Source organism: Phalaenopsis equestris, unplaced genomic scaffold (assembly GCF_001263595.1).
Source record: "Phalaenopsis equestris unplaced genomic scaffold, ASM126359v1 Scaffold001082, whole genome shotgun sequence".
NCBI classification, from domain to species: domain Eukaryota; kingdom Viridiplantae; phylum Streptophyta; class Magnoliopsida; order Asparagales; family Orchidaceae; genus Phalaenopsis; species Phalaenopsis equestris.
In genome coordinates this window covers 418558-428468 of record NW_018165521.1, presented here as the reverse complement: position 1 = coordinate 428468, position 9911 = coordinate 418558, and positions in this window count along the sequence as shown.

Here is a 9911-nt window from a genome sequence, read left to right as displayed (position 1 = left end):
TTTAAGTAATTAAATTAACTCTGTAGGTACAAGACTATCTAGTCATCAAGTTTAAGAGTTCTAGTTTTCTATTCATTTCAAGAATGACTATATGTTGTAATATCAAGTCACTTAAAATATTCAAATTATAGGAACTTCATAAGAACATTACTAATAAAAGATGCTATTCCATAAATATAAGTTCAGAAATGCATTTAGATTTTCTTTTTAGGTAGGTCAAAGTGAAGCCAATTTTTGATTAGGCATCTCCTCACTTATATATATATATATCTTTCAATCCTATATATTTTTATTTTCTTTTCAGGGATTGTTGTCAATCCTTTCTTTTTCTTTTTCAAGTGAAAATTGCTATATCTGGATAACCTTTAATAATTTTGAACTTCACTTTTCTTTTCCTAAATTTGAAATTCAAAGCATTCGTTTACCTTATAAGTATTTCATAACTTTTACATCATTGAGCCCCAATCTTTTCTTCTCAAATGAATTTCTAAGATTCTTAATTTTCAAAATATAGTTTTCTTTACTTTAAATAGTTAACTATAGTCCTATTCTCTTATACTAAATAACTTAATCTACAAAATTAGTTTTTCTTACAAAAATATTCCTTTAAATCTACCATAATATTTAAATATCTACAAAATATATTTAACTAAATTAAATTCACTACAAAACATCATATTAATGATTTTTAAAAATATTTAAATTGAGAACATATAATAAGAACATATAATAATTAATCTATAATTAATCTTTTTCTTCCCTCCCTCAAACTTAAAATTTTCAATATAAAATGATACAGGTGCAAAGAACAATTCTAAATATAAATCATACCTCAGTACTTTAGGCATTTCCATCTTTCTGAAATTTTTGCAGTTCCTTCTCAAAATTTTTACTTTAACTGATCTATAATATTAGAAGCTTTCTATACATATAAAACAATAAAGAATTTGTTGGGTAATGAAATTACAAAACTAAACATTATACAAACACAATGTTTCACTAACACATCACAATACAATTTTACAAAGTATAAATATAAGTCTATTATAACTACACATTCAAAATTCAACTACAACACTAAACATTTATAACAATACCTAAAAATTCTAAAAATTATCTAACTGCAAGCATAAAATAAAATAAAATAAAATGAAAGTACAAACAAATATACATCCATCTCTATCACAAAATCACAAAATAAAAGTACATCAATCACTATCATATATCAAAATCCCATACTATATCCTCGTCTCCTTGGTCAGCAGGTGAATTGGGCTTTTTAGAGGAAGGGGATGACGAATTGTGGCAGTTGACTAGTCAAAATTGTGGTTAAAAGTGTTTTTTCAGTATCTCGCCGTCGGTGTGTTTTTTTTCAGTAACTAGCCGTCGGTGGGGTCGTCAGCACCGTCGGCGAGCTCTATTGAATTAAATAGCCTAAGTCTCGGGAAAAATCCGTCATCGGTGGCGTCAATGGCACCGTCGGCGAGATTTTTATAATTAGTTCAATTCTAGAAATTCTAGATTTTTGGCAATTTTGATAATTTCAAGCCTCGTCAACATTCATTCAATCATTCTAAACATAAATCTAAGTGATTAAATGATGTACTAACACAAATAAACATTCACAATACAAAACATTACAATTATATATAAAATCTAAGGGTTACAATACACGTTAAACGACACACATAAGTTTGGTATTTTGTCAATCTTAATACATCAATTCAGCGTCACAATCCAAGTCACAACACTCTAAATGCTGAAAACAAATATTTAATGCTCAGTCTCAACTATACTGAAATCTAAAAGAAAAATTTGAAAGTAAAGGAAACACATAAGTTCAAATCAAATCACACATATCGACATATAGGTAGTAAAGTAAATCTACTTCTCCGATTCAGTGCTTGTTTCTCCTTTGATATTGCCCATCGATTGAACATGAACAAAGAGGTTATAGAAGGGTTGGTGGAATTCTTCAGTAGAGTCCTCTTCTATCAATCCCATCTTTCTCGTCAATCGTATTAAACTTCCTTTGATATGTCCACAGTGATCAAAATGCTCTTTCATCTTCCAGTCTAGATGATAAAAAAAATCAGAGATATTGTTAATTACATTCATAACATTTTGTACCTCTTTTTTTGTCATTTTGTACCTCTTTCTCCAGTTTCTTGATTCTGCGTAGGATCACTAGTGTTTTATCCGAAACTAGAGGCTGAATAGGAAGTGAATTCTGAGACGATTGATCCGTAATAATAGTCATATCATTCTCATCTTCATTGGTTGGGAACTTCTGGGTTGGGTCCAAAGGCTTCCAAGGTAAAAATACATTTTCTCAATTCTCATAAGATACTTGGAACAGACTGCAGAGTAAGAAGATTGTTGAAGATGTCCAAGCCCATAAGTTGATCCATTGATCCATGAATGATCAGGCCCAAAACAGACTTCACAACTTCACAATTATCTACAATTATCTATCCAATATCAATTGGCAGTCTCATTTGAATACAATAATTCAAAATAGCACTTTTTCTAGTAACTTTAACGATCCTCATTGTTGATAATAGTTTTGTAGAAATGAAGAAGTGCCAGTGTTTAGAAACGGGGTTTAGAAGTGTAGTAGAGAAACTAAAAAACCCATTTCTCTCATTTCCCAGTCTTCAGTCTTGTCCGTAAAAAGTTGGTAGATCTCATTCATCAGATTTCTTGTTGGGACAAAGTTGGAATACTGATAGACAAGAACATTCTCGATCATATATAACTCATTAATCCGTGCAAGAGTAAAAGTTATCCATCTGCCTCGCACATAGATGACTCCCTGTTTGATTCCATGCAAATTAGCATAAAACTCCTTCACCATAAGAATGATTAAAGCGGCAGTAGTGTAGCACAACACTTCCCATCATCGTCGCACAATCATCTCTTCAATTACTGTCGAAGGGTTGTTCAATCCTCGATTCACGAATCCTCTTTCTTTGATTAATCACCTCTTTGTCAGCACTTTGTTGAAGATTCGTTACGCCTCAGAACTAATGAACTTTCTCCGGTTGAACACTCAAAATCTAGGGTTTTCAATGGAATTGGAAGTCATAGGGATAAATTTGGTGGAGTTTCAATTCATTTTTGGTAATATGAATTTAAGAACCGAGTTTGGAAGTTTATATAGGGTAAATCTTGCCTAAAACCGCCAAAAACCAACATTTCAAACTCCAAAAACCGTCATCTCACCGTTCTCACCATCGGCGACATCGATGGCGCTGTCGGCAAGCCTTAAGAATTAATTATCTGGCCTCTCGGGAAGAACCCATTGTCTACGGCGTCGAGCCCGCCGTCGGCGCCCAAGACAAAAAAATTTCACAGTTTTGCTCTGGTCCGAATGCGTCCTAATTTTCTCTATAGATCCAATTTTTATGTTAATTCAAGGGTAAATACGAGTAGTAGAGTTCAATACTACCAGGATGGTGAATTCCAATCCTACCACAAACTAACGATAATTTCAAACAAAAACCCTATAATTGCAAAAAAAAATAAAGATAACTATGGGTTGCCACCCATAAAGTGCTTGGTTAACGTCGTCAGTCCGACCTATTCATATATTATTTAGGTTGACTGACCATTAAAACCTCTTTAAAATTTGGTCTTTTACCATCCAAATACGGCTTTAATTTGTGTTCATTTACTTTAAATCTATTACCAATCTTTTGATCTTCAATTTCAACAGCTCCATAAGTATAAACTCAAGTCACAGTAAAGGGTCCTAACCAACGAGACTTCAATTTTGCATGGAATAACTTCAGCCTTGTATTGTAAAGCAAAACTTCTTGTTCTGGTTCAAAGTTCTTCTAGTTAAACTTCTGATCATGCCATAACTTTAGTTTCTCCTTATAAATTATGTCGTTATCATAAGATTCATTTCTTAATTCTTCTAATTCATTCATTTGTAATAATCTCTTCTCACCAGCATATTTTAATTTATAATTGAATTCTTTAACCGCTAAATATGCTTTATGCTCCAATTCAACTGGTAAGTGACAAGTCTTTCTGAAAATCAGCCTGTAAGGAGTCATTCCAATAGGAGTTTTATAAGCAGTCCTGTAAACCCATAATGTAGTATCCAGTCTAGTAGACCAATCTACTCTACTAGGGTTTACAGTCTTCTCCAGTATTTGTTTCTCTCTATTATATCTCTCTATTATAAACTTCAGCTAACCCACTGGTCTGAGGGTGATAGGAAGTAGAGATTCTATGAATAACATTAAAACTTTTTGCCAATATCTGAATGTATTTATTCCTGAAATGGGATCCTCTATCAGTGATAATCACTCTCCGCATTCCGTATCTCGTGAAAATGTTTTTCATTAAAAATCTTGAAACACTTTTAGCATCACAACGAGGTAAAGCTTGTGCTTCAATCCACTTTGAAACATAGTCTACTACAACTAATATGTATAAGTTCCTAGATGAAGGAATAAATGGTCTTATGAAATCTAATGAAATCCAATCCCCAAACATCAATGATCTCAACTTTTAACATGAAATTCAGAGGCATTTCATTTCTTCTAGATATATTGCCTACTCATTAGCATCGATAACAAGTTTTTATATATATGTAAATATCTCTAAAGAGAGTAGGCCAATAGAATCCAACTTGTAAAATTTTATAAGCAATTTTATTAGCTCCAAAATGTCCTCCAAATTCAGAATCATGAAATTTCTGAATAATTAGTTTAGTTTCTTCATAAGGTACACTTCTTCTCATAATAAGATCCTTACATTGTTTATATAAATAAGGCTCATCCCAAAAATATGCTTTTGCATCATGAATGAATTTTCTTTGCTGTTGCAATGTCAGCATAGGTGACAAAATATCACTTACAATATAATTAACAATATCAGCATACCATGATATTTTCCACTCATTAATATTATAGAGTTGTTCATCAGGGAAACTGTCCGTAATTTCATTGTCGGTATCAGATAATTCATGATATTCTAATCTCGACAAATGATCAACAATTTGATTATCAGTTCTCTTTCAATCAATAACCACAAAATCAAATTCTTGCATCAAAAGTATCCATCTAATTAACCTTGGTTTGACATCCTTTTTTTGCATCAGATATTTAATAGCAGAGTGATTACTGTGCACAACACATTTAATCTCAATTAAATAAGATCTTAATTTGTCAAAAACATACTCAATAGCCAATAACTCTTTTTCAGTAATAGTGTAGTTAATTTGAGCATCGTTAAGAGATTTACTAGCGTAGTATATAACTTTAAAAATCTTATCGTACCTTGGTCCAAGAACAGCTCCAATAGCATAATCACTAGCATCGCACATCACTTTTAATGGTTTCTCCTAGTTAGGTGAAACTATTATAGGGGTTGTGATTAGCTTTTCTTTTAATAACTCAAAGGCATTTAAACAGTTTTCAGTAAACTCAAATTTCTTGTCATTTTCTAAAAGTTGGCATAGAGGTTTGGTAATTTTAGAAAAATCTTTAATATAATGCCTCTAAAAACCAACATGTCTAAGAAAACTTCTAACCCCTCTTACATTAGTAGGAGGTGTTAATTTTGATATAACTTGAATTTTTGCAGGATCTACTTCCATACCATTTTCCAAAATTTTATGCCCTAACACAATTCCTCCTGCAACCATAAATTGAAATTTCTCCCAATTTAGAACTAAATTAGTTCTTTCGCATAACTCCAAAATTTTTTCAAGATAATTTAAGCATGCGTCAAATGATGTTCCAAATTCAGAGAAATCATCGATAAACACTTCTATTTCATCATCAATTACTTACTAAATATAGACATCATACATCTCTGGAATGTTGTAGGTGCATTACATAATCAGAAAGGCATTCTTTAAAAAGTAAAAGTTCCGAGAAGACTAGTAAATGTTGTCTTTTCTTGATCCTCAGGAGCAATAGGAATTTGATGGTAGCTCGTATATCCATCTAAAAAATAAAAATATTTGTGCCCAGCAAGTCTATCCACTATTTGGTCTAAAAATGGTAAAGGGAAGTGATCTTTCCTAGTGACAGTGTTTAATTTTCTATAATCAATGCAAATACACCACCCAATAACTTGTCTGATATGTATTAATTCATTATTCTCTTGTGCTCCAACAATCACCCCTCCTTTCTTGAGAACACAATGAATTGGACTTACACAAGCACTGTCTGAAATAGGATATATAATTCCAGTGTCCAACCATTTCAGAATTTCCTTCTTGACTATTTCTTTCATCATTGGGTTTAATCTCTTTTATGGATCCACTCTTGGTTTATATTGTTCATCCAGTATAATTCTATGCATACAGATCGAAGGTCAGATTCCTTTAATATCAGCTAAGGTCCAACCAAAAACTTTCTTATATCTTTTTAATATATCCAAAAGTCTTTGCACTTGCAAATTATTTAACTCTAAAGATATAATAACAAGTAATATCGATGAGTTTCCCATAAACACATACTTCAAGTGGTTAGGCAATATTTTCAACTAAAGTTTAGGTGGTTTTATAATTGACGGGACAAGATTCTTATCAGCATTCCCTGTAATATCCAACATCTCAAATCTTTCCTGAACATAATCTAATTCTTTATCTAATTCTTTAATTCTTTATTTTCTATTTCATCCAAAATAATTTCATCTTTGTCTTCAAAATCTTTTTTCTCTTCAAAATATTCTTTAAAATGTTCGTTCAATAGATGTTCACTGATTTTGATCTCTTTCAACAGTAGGGTATTTCATAGATTTTGTAATGTTAAAAGTCACTTCTGTTAACTCTCATAGTTAATTCTCCCTTTTGAACATCTATCATAGCTCTTCCAGTAGCTAAAAAAGGTCTCCCTAAAAATATAGTTATTTCTTTATCTTCCTCCATATCTAAAATAATAAAATCCACAGGAAAGATAAATTTATCAACTTTTACTAACACATCTTCTATAACTCTGTTAGGATAAGTAACTGAACGACCCGCTAACTGAAGAGTTATAGAAGTAGGTCAGACTTATCCTAATCCTAATCATTTGAAAATTGATAGAGGCATAAGATTGATGTTGGCTCCCAAATCACATAAAGCTCTTCCATAAAATCTTTCACCGATAGCACATGGTATAGTGAAACTACCTAGATCTTTTAATTTTTCAGGAAGCTTTTTCTGAATAATTGCACTACACTCTTTGCTAAGTGCAACAGTCTCATTATCAACAAACTTCAAATTCTTATTCAAAATATCTTTCATAAACTTCACATAATTGGGCATTTTCTTTAAAACTTCTACGAAAGGAATATTTACAGTTAATTTCTTAAGAATTTCTATGAACTTGGAAAATTGTTTATCCGTTTTTGTGTTGTTTCAATCTTTGAGGAAACGGTGGTGAAGGTTTCTCCACAGTAATTTTCATTGGTGTAAGTGGATATTCTAAATCTGGGTATTCATGATCCTTTTTTTTTTTCTGAATCCACTTTCTCTTTTTTAGTTTCCATTTCTTTCTTTACTCTTATTTCTAATCCTTTTCCACTTCGTAATTATATTGTTTTTATCTGTTCTTTTCTTTGATCTTTAGGATTTGGTTCCATAGTACTAGGAAAATTCATAATGTTCGGTTACCAAGTGCAGTAGCAATATGCCCCGATTGGTTTTCAATATTCTTGATAGTAGGTCCTTGATTTTGTAACTGGTTTCCTTGAATTTATAATTGATTTTCTTCATTCTGCAGTTGTTGACCCATATTAAGTATTAGCTCTTCCATGGACAACTTCTTTTCCTTAAATTGAGTGTTACTGTTAAATCCTGGAGGATGAGAAGGTCTATAATTAACATTTTCTTGGTTGGATGAATTTCCGAATGGGTTTACTTGGTTGTTTGCCCATTGTTGATTTGTAGAAGAATTGTTATTCCAATTAAAGTTAGGATGATTCTTCCAACCTGGGTTATAATAGTTTGAATAAGGATTGTTGGGTCTATCATTAATAGCATTTAAAGTCTCATAAGAAGGTCGAACGTCCACAAATTCTTCCATCATAGTAGGTGTTGGAGAATAATTCATTCCATAATGATCTAATTTCTTTGATATTGCAGCAATCTGCGAAGATAACATAGATATTGCATCAGAATCGTGGATACTAGCTACTCTTTTAGGATTTACCCTTTCAGAGGGCCATTGAAAATTGTTGGTAGCCATCTCTTCTATTAACGAATAAGCCTCATCAAAAGGTTTTGACATTAAAGAACCACCAGCCGCAGCATATATAATCAATATAAGAGATCCCACTAATCCATTATAAAAAGTTTGAATTATCAACCAATCTAGTAACGAATGATTTGGGCACTTCCTAAGAAGATCTTTAAATCTCTCCCAAGCTTCATATATCGACTCTCCATCAATCTGACAAAATGATGTTATGTCATTTCTAAGTTTAGTAGTTTTGGATGGAGGGAAATATTTAGATAGAAATTTTTGTGAAAGATCTCCCTAAGTTATAATAGATCCAGATGCTAACGAATTAAAAAGGAAAAAGTTTAAGTCTAACAACATCGTTTGAAACTCTGTCATATTTAAAGGTAGCACAAAGTTCTAAAAAACTAGCGAGGTGTAAATTAGAATCTTCATTTGCTGTACCTCTAAATTGATTATTTTGTACTATTTGGATAATAGCAGGTTTGAGCTCAGATGAATTAGTAGCTACATCAGGATTTTGGATAGATAAGTGAATTTCATCTATTGTAGGCTTTGCAAAATCTCGTAGAGGTCTAGGTTGATGTTTTCATTTTCTTTTCTATTCCTTGATTGTTCACATTATTTTTCATTGTGTCAAGATTTCTTGGTTCTTTTCTTAGTTTTCTAATTCTCCTAACAGTGCGTTCTAATTTTAAATCGTAGGGTATAAGATTTTTAGGTCCAAATTTATGCATACAATTGAAATCAGGACACAGAAAAATAGTTAACTAAATATTAAAATAAGTTGTAATTCAAGCAAAAGTTTTCTGATAGTCCTAATTTGTCCGTTACTCTAATTATGATTTTTTATTAAATCTAATTTTACTCCCCGAACAATGGCGCCAAAAAGTTGACAGTGACTTTATATATGCTTAAAAATACAAGAATTTGATACTGCTGCTAGAAGAGTTAAATCCTTGGCAACGACGCCAAAAACATGACAGCGGTTATAGATTTGATAAAAATGTGTATAAAATATTCAATAATTGCAAAGTCACACTTATCAACGCAAGTATATGTATCACTCAAGTAAAAGAGGGCTCTAATGGAGTCCTAAATATCGATCCCATAAGGAGTAATATTAGAGGCTACGAACTAAGATTTAAAAAATTAATACTTAATCACAACAATATAGTTCAAATTGCATATTTGTCACTAATAATCAATTAAAATAAAAATGTAATTTTAATAAACTCTTAATTAACTAATTCTACAAATAAATTTTCTAATATGAAGTTCAATATATAAAAAAACATCCTTCTCCTTGTCAAGAGGTTTAGGTGAATGGATAAATCGAATTAGTTTAAATTGTATTTGAACTTTATTTGTTTATATTCACTGAATTTTATGATTTTCTAATTTAAAAATGTTATAAAGAACATTGACTAATCCTATGCTTGTATGCTTGGTTTCTAAATCTCCAGCTAGGCTAAGAGGATACCGACTCTCACTTCGGAGCTCCCACATTTCAATCGTCTGATGGCTATTCAACACCCAAACGATAGGACTGAATTGAAGATTTTAGTATGACACTCTAAAATCTCTAATTCTACGCCCGATAATTTTTTATTTCCCTATTTATTTGCACCCAACTTTCAAGGACTTTGATCTCCCTAAATCTTGGATGTAATCTTCACTTTAGTTGTAAAACTCAACATATTTTAACAAATCAATTGG